Below are 19824 nucleotides of genomic sequence, written 5' to 3' on the forward strand. Positions count from 1 at the left end.
GCAGAAGAAGCTCGCTGACGGAACAAATAAACGACCTGTTGCCAGGAGTGGATAAGCTTAGCTTGGCATAAAAACTGGTCTGGTTGCTTACCCATATACACAGGGAAACGGAAAAGGTGTCGTGTTACGCAGAGTAAGTCTAGACGAACTGGAGAGGGTGAAGAGACTTGTTGATGGCATCACCTGAAAGTTGGCAGGCATTTTTTTTTACTTTTGATCCAGCTGATATTTGTGGTTAGGATGGACCAGGCAGAAGAAGCTCGCTGACGGAACAAATAAACGACCTGTTGTGTTATTCCAAATTATATTTGGCATGAATAGCAGGAGAGTAGGTCCTAATTATCCTCCACAGTCAGACATGACAAGAAAAGAACAAATAACTGTTCTGGCTGCTCCTTTCTGTGCAGTCTGAAGTTTTTTTTTAAATGTTTCTGGAGCTTAACATTTCCTTAAAAACCCCATCGGAGAATCAATGTGATCAATCTAATCTGACCAAGACAGAAATTGATCTCAGCTTTTAATTGAATTATAATTTAGCCTTTTGGCTACTAATTTGGTCATTATACATTATGTAGTTTTTATTCTTTCTCAGCGCTCTCTCTTAAAATTGGTCATTCCTTCATGGAATTACCTGCTGCAGACTTCTCATTAAAGCTACAAAGATTCATTGATTAGTAACTATTAAATTATTTTGATAACCCATTAATCGGCTTGAGTAATTTTTCATAAAAAAAGGAAAGAAATCTCGGATTCCAGCTTCTTGAATGTGAATGTTTTCTAGTTTCTGCACTGCAATGTGACAGTAAACAAAATATATTTAAGTTGTGGACAAAACAAGACATTTGAGGACGTCATCTTGGGTTTTGGTAGTCTGGCTATCACCAGACCAAGCTCACTCTTTTAAACCTACATTGTGTAATTTTTTGAGTTGATTCTTAGCAACAAAAAAAACCTTTGTTCTTTCACAAATATGTACTCAGTCATGTGTAATTACTTCGACCAACTAATCAAAGTATTCTCGTAAGCATAGAATCTACCATTCAGAATCACTCAGAATACATAGGAGCGACTCGCTCGAATGACGGCAGCCATGTAGCCAAGGGACCGCACTTCGGACCCCCCAAGTATCAATTGGTGCAGTTCTTCTGTTAAGCCACAGGTACGGTGGCCGACAGGGGCCAAAGCCCTGCAACTTAAGAAAACATGTGCAAATAGACAAAACACAAGCAATTTAAGAAAACATCTTCATTACTTTGACAACACATGCGCAGCATTCAGCAAACGCTCTGCAAATGCACACAACACAACCAAATACATAAACGTGCTGCAAATAAAAAATGATGCCTCTCTAGGGTTGGGTACCGAAACCCGGTTCCACTATGGAACTGGTTCCTATGCAAACGGTAGTATTCGGACCGGATTAGAACGCAAATTTTGGTTCCGACTGAAATATTTTCTCTCTGACGCTCCGGACAGCGGCAAACTCTTTTTTCTTTCTCCCTTTTACGCCGAGTGGTGCACGTGCCCGCTCGCGACTCGCGGTGTGAAGCGCGTGTCCGCGCTATTCCCCCGACGTGCACTCTACAATCACAGCTGATAGACGGCTTTTTGTACACGCTCCGTAAAAATATCACACTTTCTCTGTAGTCTACCGTTAGCTAGCTATCGTAAATGTAGGCTACTTTTAAAATGGCATATTTTCCCTCTGGGCTCACCAAAACGGACGTAAAGGCATATTAACCATTCACTGAACGTGATCGCTAGTAAACATATTACGCTCTGCTAGTCTATCGTTCAGGACAAGACCCTGTAGCCTGGTGGTGGGGGACTCTGCCCTTTCAAACTCCTCCCTGTGTGTACAGGCCTCTGGGACACCATCTGAGAGAGTTTTCTCCTGTGCAGGACATCCCATAAGTCAGGAGAGGTGTAGTATCTCACCAGAGATGCAAATATGGTAATTTTTCTGCAAAAGAACTGCTAAAGTTTGAAGCTGGTTGGCATACCAACTCAACAACATTTATTTAGTTCTTACTTGTTAATAGTGTAACTGGTATTTGTTAAATTATTGTAGTTATGTGTTAGGTGTTGTAATTTCCCCTTGCGGGATTAATAAAGTATACATTATTATTATTATTATTATTAGGTGACTTAGGTTTACTTATTATATATTTAAGTACTTTAAAACGTTAATATATTGTTAAATTTAAATAATTTTCAATTTTAAAAAAACTCCATAAAAAAGCCTTTCTTTGATGTCATTTTTCAAGAATCGGTTTAGGAATCGGTTAGGAATCGGAATCGTTTTAAAAGTACCGGTTTGGCATCGGAATCGTAAAAATCCAAACGGTACCCAACCCTATGCCTCTCTCTCTCTCTCTCTCTCTCTCTCTCTCTCTCTTGAAAATCCAGCTGTTCCACTAGCTGCTCCCTCTAGAGGTCTGGAGAACTTCTGTTGTGTAATCTGGATGCAGCATATTTTTTGTTGCATTTGTTTTTGGGGTTTGTGTGCTTTTCTTTTTGCATCGTTTTTTATTTGCAGTGCGTTTATGTATTTGGTTGTGTTGTGTGTATTTGCATTGCGTTTATGTATTTGGTTGTGTTGTGTGTATTTGCAGTGCGTTTATGTATTTGGTTGTGTTGTGTGCATTTGCAGAGCGTTTGCTGAATGCTGCGCATGTGTTGTCAAATGAAGATGTTTTCTTAATTTGCTTGTGTTTTCTTAAGTTGCAGGGCGTTTGCCCCTGTCGGCCACCGTACACAGGGGGGTGATGTCTGTCTATTTAACACTGGTGGATCTGAGGCTGAGGAGAAATGAAGATCCAGATTCCAGAAAAGCACACAGGTCTACGTTATATGCGGAGCGAAGCAGTGATGTCACTAAGCTGTGGCTAATAGTTAACAAAAAAATAGGTACAGGATCAGGTGGTGGCTTGATCTGCGAGCTGTTGTGAGAAATGAGGAGGTCTGTAGCAAGTGGAACTACTTGTGTCATCTTAAAGGCAGGGTTGGTAATGGTGAAAAACGAGCAAGATTTAGGGCTCCGTCTAACCCAGTGGTGTAGTCCAGGGTATACGCTGGTATACGGCGTATACCTACTTATTTTTCAGTCAGCATTGCGTATACCCACTTCTAAATCCCCCCTGATGCGCACCATTCAGTAATATCTGTGAGCCAGATTGCCCATTTTTTCCTCAAGGATAGTGAAGCCATGACCCACCCTCCTCTGCCTCTAATTGGCTGGTACTCGCTGCTTTCACTGATTAGATTGGTTAACTTTAGGCATGAGGACTGATGAGCCAATCAGAGGCAGAGTAGGGCGGGTCATGCCGAGGAAAATATCGCTAATACCTCAGGTGCCAGTGAAAAAAAAAAACAAAAAACCTCAGGTGCCGGTGCCGGTGCCACTTGACTACGATAACGGCAGCAGACCAAACAACAGATGAAGAAATAACACAAGCGGCGGTGTGCCACCCCAGTTGATGGAAGACATAATTCTGAGGTAAGTTTTAAGGTGGTTTCCAAATAATCATTATTTTAAACTACTGGCAAATTGCCAGTGGTAATATGACTGCACATTTAGAGGAAAAGAGATAACACCATGTTTGCCTCATGATAAATACATTTTACATTCATCCAGGCTGCTTGTGTGACCAGTAGTAACTACAAACTGCTCCTAATCAAGTCATGACCATTTTATAATAGTGAGCAAGTAGAAATGACAGATTTTTGGGTAAACTAAATCATAGTCTTACATGTCACTGTTTCTGGACTACTTTAAAAAAAAAAAAAAAAAAAAAAGGTGAAAACAGAGTATACCCACTTCTCCAGGGACCACTACACCACTGGTCTAACCCCTCCCCCTGCTCTTGGCGCTGCTTCAGAGCAGAGCGGAGAAAGTACCGCAAGTTTACTACAGTTTTTCTTGATTGCTTAAACACATTTCTTGAAACTATGCCTCGTATTCTCAAAACAGTAAACACAAATCCATAACGTCTCACCCAATTCACCAAAAATCCTATTTTCAGGTCAAAATGAAGCACTATATCAAAACCATTAACTCTTGCTGAAAAACCAAACTTTGACCGGGATTGCTCTGGTGCTACCGGAAATTCCGTTGGATCACGCTCTTTTCGCCCTGATGTCAGTAACCTTACGCTTTCTTTGTGTTGGAATTTTAAACTCCTGTGGATTTATGAGGACTATGGTTAACTGCTCCTCAGATGTCTGCAGGGTAAATCCAGACAGCTAGCTAGACTATCTGTCCAATCTGAGTTTTCTCTCGCACGACTAAAACAACTTTTGTTCCACCAAAACAAGTTCCTTCCCGAGGCTATTTTGCAGCGGCACCGTGGCTCTGTCCGGTTTGGTTTAAAGAAATGCCATCCCGGAATACTGTGTGGACTAGCCAGAACCTCCTCCCCAGCGCTGTGGAGGAAGGTCTGACAAAGGAAGACTAGCAAACACTTAATAATATCATACCGGATGTTTAAAACAAACATGACTGCTGTTAGCAATGCGGCGACAGGATCCCAGCAGCTAAAGATGATGGATCTTTTTCACTCCTTATTCAGAGCCCATAAGTTATTTATTGCTGTCAGGGTGTAAGGGACTGTTCGTTATTTATTGAAGGGGCCACCAGAGGAGTTTTGGGACCTTTAACCAAAAAAGACATGACCCTCCCCTCGCCAGTAAAAAAAATTCTACGACCCTCCAAAACGATTTGGAAAAAAGGTATGACCTTCCCCCAACAACTTATCAATATCTTCTGAACTGGTTTGCACTTTGCAACTATATACAGACTCCCATTGTTTATTTACAGTCAGGACATACGTGACTAAACCTCTGCATTCTCATCTGATGCATCACACTCCTCTGTTATGGTGTGGTGGCCATTTCAATAGATTTAATCACTAACATTGTTGTGGAAACACAATAAGCATGGAAACTAAATGCACACTTCCTGCATTACTACATTACTTCAAATACTAAGTTACTCCTCTAGTAAACTAGTATTCACATGAAATAAAACAATAAAATATTGAGACCAGTCAGCAAGGCACTCTGGGTAACATTCAACACACAAACTGGTTGCTATGGACTCGTCACTAGGCTTCCTCCACTTCGCCGTTTAAACAAAGTGGAATAAATGTATAAAAGTCCAAATCTACACAAAACCCGCAATCAATTAGTAAGGTGACATCAAATGTGGCATTTAGGAAACCCTTATTGCAATCTTGGCACGGTAAGATGTCCAGCCATAGTGCAACAGTCATTTTCGTTCGTCCCATCGTCAGCCAGGATTTTTTTTTACTAAAGCAGTATATGAAATCTGATGCATTACCTACCACCATTTAATTGTTTTGTGTTAAAGATATTTAATATCTTGTCATGCCAGATGTAATTATTCCACTAATTTTTTAAAAAGAGAATTTCAAACAATATATAAAAAAAGTGTATACAGGAAATAGTTACCAACCCTGCCTTTAAAGAACAATAAGCCACAGAGGAAACATATGAAGCTTTTGACACAACTGGAACTCGTGAACTGAACCTGTGCATACTGAATGTTCATTTGAGGAGTCTAATGTATTCTGAATCTAAACTGTCCATTTCCACTTTCCAAAATTTTCATTGTATTTGGATACAACCTTAGCAAAATGAACCAAAACTATTTACTAGGGCTGTCAAAATAACACGTTCATTTCAATTAATTAATCTGAGAAAAAATAACGCGTTAAAAAAATAACGCAGATTAATCCATTCCATATTGACCCGGAGCCGTTCTAGCCACCATTCGACTGTATAATGAAGGAGGGAGACGAGAATGTGCTGCCTGGATCATTAACTGGAACATTTACTTGTAAAAATCTTCTTCCTGCCAACCCTGGCTACCGAAATCTGGTGCCACTGATATGTCTGCACTTCTCTCTGGTGCTCTGAAGACGATACAGGCAACACAAACAGCGCTGCATGTGAAGCTAGTTAACACTATACTCAACAGCAGCTAACGTTAGCCTACCGCTAGCTAGTAGCTGGATTAAACATGGTTACAATGCTGACAGCTAACGCTAAACGGTGTAAAGTTTGACTGTGTTTTATTGTAGAGGACTGTGACTCAACAGCGGGATGTAACAATCTGCAGCTGTCGAGCTTTTCACAATTCTCTAGGGCAGAACCCAGAAGCAGACCAGGACAAGGTGAGTTGAGAAAAGGTGAGTATTTATTTACAGACTTAAATGTGGTTGCAGGAGAATCCAGGTGGCGAAGCAGGCAGTGGAGGTGAGTAGGTGGAAGAGAATGAGCTGATCCAATGTTGGTACGGCAGAGGTGGAGTAACTGCTGACAGAAGAGACGGAGGTAAGTGAAAGGTACAAACAAATAACAGAGCAGCAAAACTAACTTTAAGCAAACTGAGGCTGAGACACTGGCACAACATACTGTTAGTGGCTAACGATCCGGCAGGGAATGGATGTCAGGTCAGCGCTTAAGTAGTGGAGAGGTGGTGATCAGGACCAGGTGTGCAGGTAGCTGATGAGATGCAGGTGTGGGTAGTAGAGAGGTCTCCTCCTTGCAATGTTGCCAGGCAACCGGACAGGGTGCGTTCAGGAAAACAGGAAAACAGGCTCCAGGGCAGAATACAGGCAACTCAAGCAGAAAACAGACTCAAACAGCGGGATTCATGACAGAGCTGCCATCGGAAAAACAACACAGACGGTGCGTTCAATGAAACTGGTAGCTTCGTGGTGCATTTGAAGTTATTGTAAATGTTCTTGGTGGTTGTTTTTGTCGTTCAACAGCAATTTACTAGTGAAATAAGTTATTGTTATTGTTATACATTATTATTAAATCATTTAATTTTGACCATATGGCCTTAGCAATAAACAAGCCGTTCTTTAATGTCACCAACTGTTGTTTAGTACCCTTTGTTTTCTTTTCTTTTTTTACTTTCTTAAAAAGTATCGGTTCAGGCACCGTTAATTATGTATGCGATTAATTTCGATTAATTAATCACAGAGTCTGTAATTAATTAGATTAATTTTTTTAATCGATTGACAGCCCTACTATTTACATATCTCAATACGACTAGACGTAAGTGAGTACATTTGTTTTTGTCTTTTGACACCTTCAAAGGTGCTGTATGTGTACAGTGTGTGTAGCGCTAAAACAATCAATCAGTTCATTGATTGAAAACACTGAATTAACCATTTTAATAATCAATTTGCTATAATTTTTTTGGTTACACTTTACTTGAAGGTATCTACATAAGAGTGACATGACACTTTCATGAATGTGTCATAAACATTAGAAACAAGTTATAAAAGTTTAGGATATAACGCTTCTGTCAGTAAGTGTCATTAGTTTTTTGTCATGACAAGTTAGACATTGACAGTTGTCAGTGTCATGTCACTCTTATATATTTTTTTTTTAACCTTTATTTATTCAGGGGAGATTCACTGAGAGGCAGCCTCTCTTTTGTAGGAAGGCCCTGATCACATTCACACAGTTACACATTCATACCTGGAAGCTGCCCAATACAACCACAGTCTGATCTGCTGCCAACTGAGTAGCTCCACTGGAACGGTTGGGGTTAAGCTCAAGGGCACCTCAGTGCTGGTAATGAGGGAGGGGGACAAGCGCTGTTCTTTCACTTTCCCCACCCAGATTTTATCCTGGCGGTCTGTGGATTGAACCGACGACCCCCCGGTCACAAGCTCACATCTCTAACCTTTAGGCCACTACTGCCCACTTATGTAGATACCTTCAAGTAAAGTGTTACCATTTTTTTAAATTAAAAATTGGTGAACATGCCGGTTCCAGCTTCTCAAATGTAAGCATATGCTGCATCTCTTTTTTTCTATCATTGGTGATTGAATATCTTGGGATTTTGGATTGCTGGTCTGACAAAAGAAGCAATTTACTAAGGGTTCATACACAATAATAAAAAGAAAAATTGAAAGGAATAGGTCAACATTTTGGAGAGGGTGCATGTTAAGAGCGGAGCTGGAGCCAGGAGTGGATAAGCTTAGCTTGGCATAAAAACTGGTCTGGTTGCTTACCCATATACACAGGGAAACGGAAAAGGTGTCGTGTTACGCAGAGTAAGTCTAGACGAACTGGAGAGGGTGAAGAGACTTGTTGATGGCATCACCTGAAAGTTGGCAGGCATTTTTTTTTACTTTTGATCCAGCTGATATTTGTGGTTAGGATGGACCAGGCAGAAGAAGCTCGCTGACGGAACAAATAAACGACCTATTGTGTTATTCCAAATTATATTTGGCATGAATAGCAGGAGAGTAGGTCCTAATTATCCTCCACAGTCAGACATGACAAGAAAAGAACAAATAACAACTGTTCTGGCTGCTCCTTTCTGTGCAGTCTGAAGTTGTTTTTTAAATGTTTCTGGAGCTTAACATTTCCTTAAAAACCCCATCGGAGAATCAATGTGATCAATCTAATCTGACCAAGACAGCAATTGATCTCAGCTTTTAATTGAATTATAATTTAGCCTTTTGGCTACTAATTTGGTCATTATACATTATGTAGTTTTTATTCTTTCTCAGCGCTCTCTCTTAAAATTGGTCATTCCTTCATGGAATTACCTGCTGCAGACTTCTCATTAAAGCTACAAAGATTCATTGATTAGTAACTATTAAATTATTTTGATAACCCATTAATCGGCTTGAGTAATTTTTCATAAAAAAAGGAAAGAAATCTCGGATTCCAGCTTCTTGAATGTGAATGTTTTCTAGTTTCTGCACTGCAATGTGACAATAAACAAATCTTTCACAAATATGTACTCATTCATGTGTAATTACTTCCACCAACTAAAGTATTCTCATAAGCATAGAATCTGCCATTCAGAATTAGTCAGAATACATACGAGCGACTCGCTTGAATGACGGCAGCCATGTAGCGCCTCCATCTTTAAAATACATTAGCCAAAGAGGGACATACCGCCGCATTTCGCCCTTTTATACCTAGTGGCATCGTGACGAATGCCAGGGGGAGATTACTCGCCAGGGAAACGAAAAAGAGAATTAACGCGACAGGCAAAGCAACAAGACCAAAGTTAATATTGGAGAGGCTAGATCATCTGCGTGTAAACGATGGAGAGAGCTAATTTTGGGTTCGGCCACCGTAGGAGTTAAAACGCGCTCGGAATGGGAAGGGCTAGAAAGTAATATTCAGTTGTTTGTCATACACAATTTCACTGCTAGATGGAAGAAATTCTTCACAATGTAGCTTTAAGATTGAACATTAGTCTGGGGAGTCTGCTCTGTATTTTCTACTGCACAAGAGGCGTGATCAACAGGCATCGTTAAAATGACTGTACACAATTGGATAGTCCTTCAACCAATCAGACCAACAATCCGGGTGACGTACTTTGCAGTCGGTAGTAAGGAAAACACATCCTTCTTTTGTAGGAATTGTTCCAGGGCAAGTTTCTGTTCCGTTTTCAGAGAAAACTTTTAAAAAAAATTTAAAACAGCGGCGACAATGGGTTGCTGCGTTTCGGTGGCAGCCATGTTGAATGTAAAACAAAAAGCTGCTTGCCGTCGCTTCTCTATCGTCATCGTGTTAGGTTTCCAGCCTGAGCTTCGGGGGCGAAATCAAATCGCTGGCAGATCGGGCTGGGTTTACCCAGTCTAGGGTTTTGGGTAACACTGATTGACATTTTCTGACAACTAATCCATTAATCGAGAAAATATCTACCGAACTAATGACAACAATGAAAATAATTCTTAGCTGCAGGCCCACTTCTCTCCTCTGTTTGTTGTCACTAATGGAAAAGCACCGCTCCAACAGTCTCTGGGTAAAAAAACAAAGGGCTGCTTTCACAGTGCAGACACTGCCATGCCAGTATGTAGTAATAAGTGTAGTATCTGATTGCCTTTGTTATAATACACACGGTTCATACAGCATTACAGCAACGAAACTAAAGATACCACATAAGTAAGTAGTCTTATGTTCAATTCCAAAGTGTAAAAAAGTGATTTACATACCATACTGTTTGTTCCCAAACAAATGATTAATATTCATGAAAATTCAGTTTTTTATGAAGGATATCTGTAGGCTGCTCAAATATACATACTTACAGTATATTCATCCGGTGACCCTATTTGGGAGCAACATTCTTATCCATCCTTGATCTCTTCGTTAAACTCTTTCACTTTTCTTTCACCTCCCTTTAATCATTCAATCTCTGCAGGAATGTGTTTCACAACAACAATAAAAATCCCCCCAGGCGTGGAGCGTGGGTTGGAAGTTAGTTTACTTTTAGCTGTGTTGTTTGATTTGATCATTCAATGCTCCCATCGGAAAGAAGCACTCGAGGTAAGCACCTCTCTTTTTCTGTTTATATAAGTGAAGGTACATACGCCAAATATACTAATATTGGATAGATGATTGGACTATTATATTGATGTTTTAACATGTAAACAGCAATTTATTTTAGGTCTAATTTCAACAGTTTTATCCATTACTTTTGGCTGATAAGTTCAAATGTGTCCTCACTACTTTTAACTACAGTTCAAGTTACATTTATTATTTCATCTAAACCGTCACTTCTCTGCCTAGAAGTTTTTATGCACTCTTAAACAACTCATGGCTTTGAGGTTTAAAATTCAAGGATGAGGACGGTGTGAGGTGTGTGACAATACATTTAAGATCAGCATCGCACCTATGTCTAATTGTATTTGGAGTTTTTTATATTTTTTATCACAAATATGTGATTATATTTCTTTGATTCAATCCTATTTTTCTTTTTTGCATTAGTTGAGCTACCCCACAATATTTTCACATTTCCCCCATCAAAAGCAGCCCCTATGCCTGGTCAGGTATAATCTATAACTATGGTTTTCACGTGTTTAGTGTGTAAAATCTGAAGATTTCAACACCTTCAAATTGTACAGCTGCAAAGATGAATCGATTAGTTGTCAAGTTAATTGATTCATCGGTGTGAGTCTAAATGATCTCACCTTTTAATTGAATTATAATTTAGCCTTTTGGCTACTAATTTGCTACTTATACATATGTAATTTTTTTTCTCAGCTCTGTTTAAAAGTGGTCATTCCTTCATGGGATTACCTGCTGCAGACTTCTCATTAAAGCTACAAAAATGCATCAGCAGTAACTATTCAATTATTTTTGATAACCCATTCATTCATTCAACCCATTCTGAGTCATTTTTCATAAAAGAAAAGTAATGCTCTGATTCCAGCTTCCTAAATGTGAATATGTTCTTGTTTCTTCACTCCTCTGTGACAGTAAAATGAATATCTTTAAGTTGTGGATGAAACGAGACATTTGAGAACATCATCTTGGGTTTTGGAAAACACTGATCTGCATTTTTTTATTTTATAGACCAAACAACTAATCAATTAAACAGGAAAATAATCAATATATGAATCGACTATGAAAACATCGTACAATGACATAGGCTATTGGGGTTGGGCAATATGTTAGTTGTGCAATATCTCATTGTGCAAGGGCTGTGCTACACTTATTGCGGAGAATGCAGCCGATAGGGTTGTTCAATTAAAAACTGCCACCGAAAGGAGGAGTTAATGTGCTTACTATATAGGTACCTGTCTAATGTATATGAGAGCATGTTTGGTGTTGCATGAGAGTATGTGTTGAGAGATGCTTATTTTCTGTATTGTGTGTTGTCTTTGTAAATCTGCGGAATGGACAAAGTCCAAAATAAATTTCCCTTCGGGGACAATAAAGTATATCTTATCTTATCTTAAAATAATCGTTAGTTGCAGCCCTATAAAACTGTGACTTACTTTCCACCACTGGTCTTGTGTCAGACAGAGACTTGTAATTACATATTGACGAGTGAATCATATATCCTTAAATAATATGCAAAGAACAAAGTACAGGCTACATCTCAATAACATCCATACCTGGAACCTCCACTTGTGTTTTTTTTTTTGAAAATCAATAAAAGACATTGTTAAAAAAATATATAGGCAGGAAGGCAGGATTAAAGCGGTCTGTTATTAACTGGAAACGGAAGCCTTTATGAGGAATCCATGACTCAGATGTGTGGAGGAGCTGGGACAGTTTTGTCACAATTCATTGAAGTCTTTTCTTTCAGCAAGGCTGTCATTTTGTTTCCGCTCTGTCAAAACTTTGAGATATTATTTTCTTGATTCATATCATCGTTTTATACTACTTTGAGATTGTATTGTTGTTTGTGAGGGTGTGGAGGTGTGTAAACCACTGACTGATCGCACAATATCAAAACTTACTATGCCTAAAGCAGCATTAGTTCCGTAAAGGTGCTCTAAGCGATGGCACGCGTTTTTTAGGCTACAACATGTTTTGTCACATACAGCAAACATCTCCACACTATCCGCGAGCTGCCTGTCCCCTGAACACACTGTAAAAAAAAAAAAGCGGTCTCTGTAGACAGCCCAGGCTCCACAAATGCCAACAAAAACAAACTGCGCCAACCTGCACCACCAAACATAACAAACAGTGTTCCAGCCAATAACCGACAAGAAGGATTTGGGGGTGGGGGGTGAGAGGGGACGGGATGAGGAGGAGGGAGGGGCGAGCTAGTCTTGTTTTGTTTGAAAATACTTTGAACGTCAACAAGAAGTAACGTCACCCAACATCGCTTAGAGCACCTTTAATGCAGGACAAATTTGGGCTTCATTAAAAAAACCTTACCAAACAATGACAATGAAATATTGCTAAATCAAAAAAAGAAATAGTTAAATTGGTCCTTTTTGCAAACTGCTCTGTAATCAATCATCATCCTATCTGGGCCGAGAATGGCCTTATCTGTAAAGTGCAAAAACAAGTCAGACAGATCAGTCTACTTCCCAGCAAGAACGCAGATAAGCATATGACCCAAAAATAAAATTATCAGAAAGGTGCAAGGAAGCAAGGTGACATGTTTGTAAGATGTCATAAACTCATTTAAAGTGCTCATATTATGCTTTTTGGCTTTTTCCCTTTTCTTTATTGTGTTATATACCTTTTTTGTGCATGTAATAGGTTTACAAAGTGAAAAAGCCCAAAGTCCACCCCAAAGGGACTTACCATCTCCAACAGAATACACTGTTCACAAACTGCTCCAAACAGCTCTATTGTAGTCCAGCCTTTACTTCAGAGACAAAAGTGCGTCACTTTGTAACACACGTTATAATGCTCGCCTAGCTGCTAGCATGGCACGCCCTCATTCTCTGCTTCTGACTAGCTAGTAGTCCTTACCTAACTACTGCGCATGTGCGACTCCCAACAAAGATGGAACAGAAGTGTGATGCCTCACTCGGTAGCTAAAACCTAAAACGGAGAACTCAACACATAGGGTGAAAAGAGGAGCTGCAGCAATGTATAGTACAACAAAAATATGTTGTTAAACCATGTAAACCTATTCTACAACCTCTAAATACAATTATGAACATGAAAATGACCAAAATATGAGCACTTTGAATTAGAACATTAAGAACTTAAGAATATTTTAGATTATTTGAACAAATATTACAATAAAGACAGGTGGATTAAAATGCACCAATCTAAAAGTTATTTACCTGACAATTTCCCCAATTTTTAATTCAGTATGACATTAGGTAAGCCTCGCTCAGAGACAGTACAAGGGACCCTCCATTACAGGTTTTCTGAATTGTTAAAACACTATTAAACCCCATTCTGTGATCCAAATGCTCAGCGGCCTAAACCCATTGGTCTGTCGAATCAGTCTCTCTTTTGGCAAAACTCTAAACACATTCTCACTCGCTAAAACACATTTCACACTGTGATGCACTTGTGTTGCAAAATGGTTAACACGGGCAGCAAACTACAACACAGTTGTCATCGTTTACACACGACTCAAAATTGTACACACATATCTCTACTGAGGTGATCAAACCAATCATAGAGAATATAAGCCAGTTCAAAGTGCACAGGCGGCACAGGAGCAATATTTTTTTAGTGTACTGTCATTTGCTTTCATTTTGTTTTCCTTGTTCTTTGGCCTTTTGCAGTTGGACTACTGTATTGTTCTACAAGTGCCTACAGTACAGTAATATACATACATTCAATATTGTAGTACTTGCACTACTTGCAGTGTACAAGATATTCACTGTACAAGTTGTGACTTTTTTGTTTTCATTGCAAAATGTGTGTTACTGTACTACATGAATTACAGGAAACACATTTCTTTTCTGTAACTACATGCCCTGGACACTGTGTTCTCGAATGTTTTGAGGTAATGTCTAATGAATGCTCTGTAGTGTTTAGTTATTGACTGGCTGTGTGTATGATCTGAGAGCATTGTTTGATTTTGCCAGAAGAGTCAAGTGTTTTGTAGCCTGGGTAAACCCTGACGGACTTCCGGCAAATTTGAGATTTGCTCTGCAAGTCAGTCTGGCGAAGAGCCCATTCAAACCCATTTCCAATGTCCCCAAAATCGAGGCACCAATCACAACCGCTGAAGCAGGTTTTACACCAATCACAACCGTGATTACGCGCCAACGGTAGCGCAGCGACGGCGAGCAACTTTTTATTTACATTCAACATGACAGCTACCGAAGAGCAGCGTCACCCGGATCGTTGGTCTGATTGTTTGGACTATCCAATGCGCCCAGAGGCATTTGAGCGGCGTCCGTTGGTGACGCTTCTTTGGAAATGAACTGTCAATGAACCTTTCCCAGACCCACTCTCAGTTATAACTGAGAAGGGTCTGGTGTCAACCAGGCTAGGTGTTTTGTGAATATAGTTTGAGAATTTGGTTTTGTGTTTACAGTTTTGAGAAAATGGGTGAGGGTTTCAAGAATTGTATCTTAGCAATCGAGAGAAACTGTAAAATATACCTAATATGTAATATCCTCTTTTTTCCCCATTCTTTTAGTTTCTGAAGACAGATCAACTTCCAAGATGTCCTGCCAGTGGTTGTTTCTGACTCTGCTCTATGCTGCCAGTTTTGTACAAAACAGTGACTCATCAGATCCAGGTATTTCATATTGATTTTAAACAGAAACAAATATGTTGTATATTGTTAATACATTATGAAGTTAAAAAAGGAAATAATTTATTGCCCTTTTTTCCATCCAGTGTCACTGAAGTGCAACGAAACGTTGAAAGTTGAAGCTGGAGAAATGGCGACACTAAACTGCACTATAACATATTCCGATATAGAAAAACCACAGGACTGTAAATGTTTAAGTTATTCCTGGAATAACAGTGACAGCATACCATGTAGCCATGGCTTGATGCAATACAACGGGTGGGATAGTGTGACTTATGTGTCGCTCACCATCTCAAATGTCACAAAAAAGGGAACTTACACCGCTTCCATCAAAACAGATTGTGGTTTGGGTAAATCATCTCCTATAGAAGTACAAGTTATCCAGCTCGGCAACGGTGAGCGCACGGAGCATTTCAACAGCACCCATGATGGTGAGTAGCTTCTGGTGTCTTAAAGTATTTTACATTTTTTATTTTTTTATATGAGTGAGTGTTTGTGTGAATCATTATTATCAATTTCTATAAATTGAAAGTTGTATTTGCACATACAGGACAAATTTGATTTAATCCACATGTTATATAAGTATATTTTTTTCTTGCCAGGTGAAGCCAAGTCAATACATGTGCCAGCCATATTCTATGGCATTTTCGTCATCTTCATTGTTTGGGGCATGTTGTATATCCTGTTTAGAACTAATAGAGGCAGAGAAATAATGAAACGTTTCAAGAAGAAACAGACTCAGAAAGCTAGGGCTGTCCTCGACTAAAGAAATTCTTAGTCAACTAACACTTATATGATTTTGTCGATTAATCGATTAGTTGATGTAATCGACAGAGCTGTGCTCTTTGAGAGGTGATTAAGACTAGAAAAGCACAATATAAATGTAGTTAATGAACCATCTGTAAAACTGAGTTTCTCCACAATTAATCCTGCAAAAGCACCACTTTAAATCTTGTGCTTACCAGAAATGTGCTCATAAGTTTCTTAGAAATGAGTAAGCAAAAAATGACTCATCAACTAAAGAAATCTTAGTCGACTAAGACCAAAACGACCGATTAGTCGACTAATCGACTAAGAGGTGGCAGCCCTACAGAAATCCCACAGTAGCATGGACACTGAACCAGGGAGTCAAGTCCCACTGGATGCCTGACACATTTTCAAATTTGTGTTTCACCATCTGTGGGTATGTTACAAATATTTCTTGTTCATAAGTTTTTCCCTCAACACTGCTGGCTGTGTTCTGCCATACTGTCAAATCTTTCAGAATTCTGATTGATCCATGTAATGATGCTCTGCCTCCACCCTTACGGACTGCTGTATCTGTGGATTCTTTTAAACATCAGTTCAAAACCTACCTTTTTAGACAGGTGTTCAGCTGACCTGTCTGCACTTTTTTGTTTTTTATGTAATTTTAATTGTGTATGATGTTTTTAATATGTAACATGTATGTGTTTTTATGTCATTGTAAAGCACTTGTGATTTCATCTGTAAAAAGCTCTTTGTGAATACATTTTACTTACTTACTTACTTACTTACTTACTTTGGTAACACTTTACAATAAGGTACACAAAAAAGTAGGTAGTTAATGATTAACGAATGAGGAACGAATAAGGAATGAATGAGTTAGTGTTAGTGTGAATGATTAGTTAAGCATTCTGAATGCTTAACTAATCATTCCTTAATGATTAACCACATGCAGTTCATCTCGAACGAGCCTAATCATTTACAAAATGAACAGAACATCATGCTGTATTGAAGAATATTTGAACCTAGTGATTGAGACCACAAACTCATTATGAACATGTTTACTTAGGTGATAAAGCAAGTAGGGTCATTCCTCTGTAGACTTTTATAGAAACAGACTCTTTTTTGGTGCTAGTGGAGTCATCCCTGCTGGAAATTAGATAGAATGCAGGTTAAAGGCACTTCTTCATTGGCTTCACTGCCTGGAAGCTTCGTCCATTATTTTTCCAGTCTATGAACTTGACCCATACTGGGGATTAAAAATCAGGTGAACCCAATTTTTTTTGTCCCTTTGCAAGTCTACAACTTTATAGAAGTGCAATGCAAAGCCTTTCATGTCACTCAATTAATTCTGTATTATAAAAACATGCCAAGTAGGCATCAATAGTGAGTGTTATATTGTATAAGCCCTACTGTGAAAGGAGTGTTTGATGTAGTATGCTGGATATACTGTGGTGTAATATGCTGGATATACTGTGATGTCGTATGATGGAAATACTGTGATGTAATATGCTGGATATACTGTGATGTAATATGATGGATATACTGTGATGTCGTATGATGGAAATACTGTGTGTAGATTATATGTAACTGTTAAGGGTGATGGAACATCTCTTGAAATAAAATTCTGTCAGTAACAAGCGTTTCCACATCTTTGATCTAATGCAGCACAGCATGCAAACACCCACCCACACACAGCTGATAAAGACAAAGTAAGTACCAACAGTCAGTGTCACATTCTATGAGAAGTCGTATAGGCGATAATTCATACTTGGTCTCACATACAACACCATAACCTCACATATATTCCATTATACTCTCACATATATACCATTATACTCTTGCACATAAACTGGCATACTCTCTTACATTATCTAACGAAGAATTTACAATGTTCAAATGCCCATTCAGTTATGGTGAGTATTTTTTCTGTTCTGAAATAAATTTAGTTCTGTCTTTGAATACACAAACTGGTCAAATAATAATTTCATGTTTTTTTGAAATACTCTTACTATTGCAACAGTACAATACAGTATAGAAGTCCATATACCACAGAAAATGTTTGTAGTAACATTAAATACAAATGTTGGAACTACTTTCAGATGGTTCAGGTTTTTTTTCTTACTTAGTTTTGTAGTTAGTATTTTTATCCCAAAACACCGGAATGTATTTACCACATCATATGATTATACATGAGGCAAAAGTATTGGATGGAATATTATTCATCCTGAGGAGACCGTTAATGCCCACAACAAATTTAATCTGCCCAATATTTTTATATATTTTTTATTTAGTATTAGACTAGGGAAGGTCTTACGCTGTTGTTTAATATAATTGTGCACCCTTTGTTTTAAACAATTTCTGTAAATGAGTTGACATACGACATACATATACTTTATTATCTGTCTGCCAATGGGCCTTCTCAATGAAACACTTTTTGGAATGTTTTGAAAAATTACCAACAAATATGTTAAGCAAGTTAGGAACAGATTCTGGTTCTGTAAAAATATTTACCATGGTTGCAGTTCTTTTTTTCATTGTCGACATTTCAATTTTCCCACAGGCATATTGATGGAAACCATAAACTGGTGAGGTGGGGGAGGATCTTTCATGGATGTGTTGATTGTGTTGATTGACTTTAGTCGGACCATCATATACTTGCAGTGCCTCAATAACAACAGAGCATCAAGTGTATTGGAACTATTTTGCACTGGTGTACAGAACTTTGGCCTTCCCTTAAGAATACGCTGTGACCATGGCATGGAGAACATAGCGGTGGCCCGGTATACGCTGGAGAGAAGAGGGTTAAACAGACGCACATTTAGAGACTGATAACATTGTTGTTCCTGTAAATTATTTTAATGTAAATCAAACAGTTATTAACACACTTCAAGAAACAGTAGACCCACTGACTGATGATGGCAACCACGGCATACAATTACTTTTAAGTCTAGTGAATTTTCTTAGTGAACGCTAACAAAGCTGATTACTGAAAATGCACTGTAAATGTTAACATGCTGTCACAATTTTTTTTTTTTTTGTAATGAACTGAATAATGTAACAGTAACAACATTTGGATTTTCTTTACATCACTGTGCCTTGAACCTTTAAAGAAAAAAGAAAGGTGTGCAGGATGTTTGTAAAATACAAACAATTTAGGTTGAAAGGTTAATTTTTGTTTTAGTTTTTTAACCTGGACCTTATTTTCCCATGTATTGGTGACTATGTAATCCTATAGTGCAAATGTGCATAGTCAATTTTGTCCACTAAAACCATTTTGTTTCTGTTTACAATGATAAAATTACTGAATTTGGCGATGGCAATTTCAGAGCTGTTATAATGTACTATTTAACAAAAAGATTTAGAATAATAATCTGAGCATGTCAGTGACAAAACAAGCAATTGCCCAATAACTAACATTGCAGCTTGTTTCGCCGCTGCCGACTACAGGGATCTTAATAAATACTGGACCAATTTCAAAGATTGTTCTTCCCATCAGTCACTTAGACATACAGACATAGGAAAATAGGGTCCAGGTTAAAAAAAATCTGAACCCTTTCACCTTTAACACTGAAAAGGTGATGTATTTTTTTTATCAGCAATTGCTATATTTTCGCAATTGTTTTTCTTGCTAATCTTTTTTAAATTAAAATTTATATTATAATAAATAAATTAAATTATATATTATATATACTATAGTGCATATTTATTTTAAGTTCTGATAACTTATACTGTCATAATTTGTGCAGAATTGTGTTCATTGTCTTTTGAAAATGTTGGAGGTGGAGATTGTGCACCTTACAAAGTGTGTTTCCTGTTGTAATTGCAATAGTTAAATAACTGGATTCTCTTAAGTGTGTTTTTCAAATGTTCTAATGAAAGATTTGTGCAATTGAGAAATATAATTTTTTCTTTCACTTATGTTGTTATAATATATATATATATATATATATATATATATATATATATATATATATATATATATATATATATATATATATATAAATGTGCCAAAAATATATACAATCAGATATATATAAAATTGTAACAACAGCAGAGAGCAACAATAATATAAAATATTAAGAATAATATACAAA

The 19824-nt window shown here is 38.1% G+C and overlaps 1 long non-coding RNA gene across 1 annotated transcript in view; it reads right to left on the minus strand.

The window, feature by feature from the left end:
* Positions 1 to 16243, minus strand: part of LOC118494229 — a 16414-nt gene extending 171 nt beyond the window's left edge. Inside the window, exons 1-2 of the long non-coding RNA XR_004896318.1 lie at positions 16233 to 16243; positions 2419 to 2424 (exon numbers count right to left, since the gene is read on the minus strand). This is a non-coding gene — a long non-coding RNA (uncharacterized LOC118494229). The remainder of the gene's footprint in view (positions 1 to 2418; positions 2425 to 16232) is intronic.
* Positions 16244 to 19824: the final 3581 nt, after the last annotated feature.

The sequence above is a fragment of the Sander lucioperca genome, chromosome 22, assembly GCF_008315115.2.
Source record: "Sander lucioperca isolate FBNREF2018 chromosome 22, SLUC_FBN_1.2, whole genome shotgun sequence".
Classification (NCBI taxonomy): Eukaryota; Metazoa; Chordata; class Actinopteri; order Perciformes; family Percidae; genus Sander; species Sander lucioperca.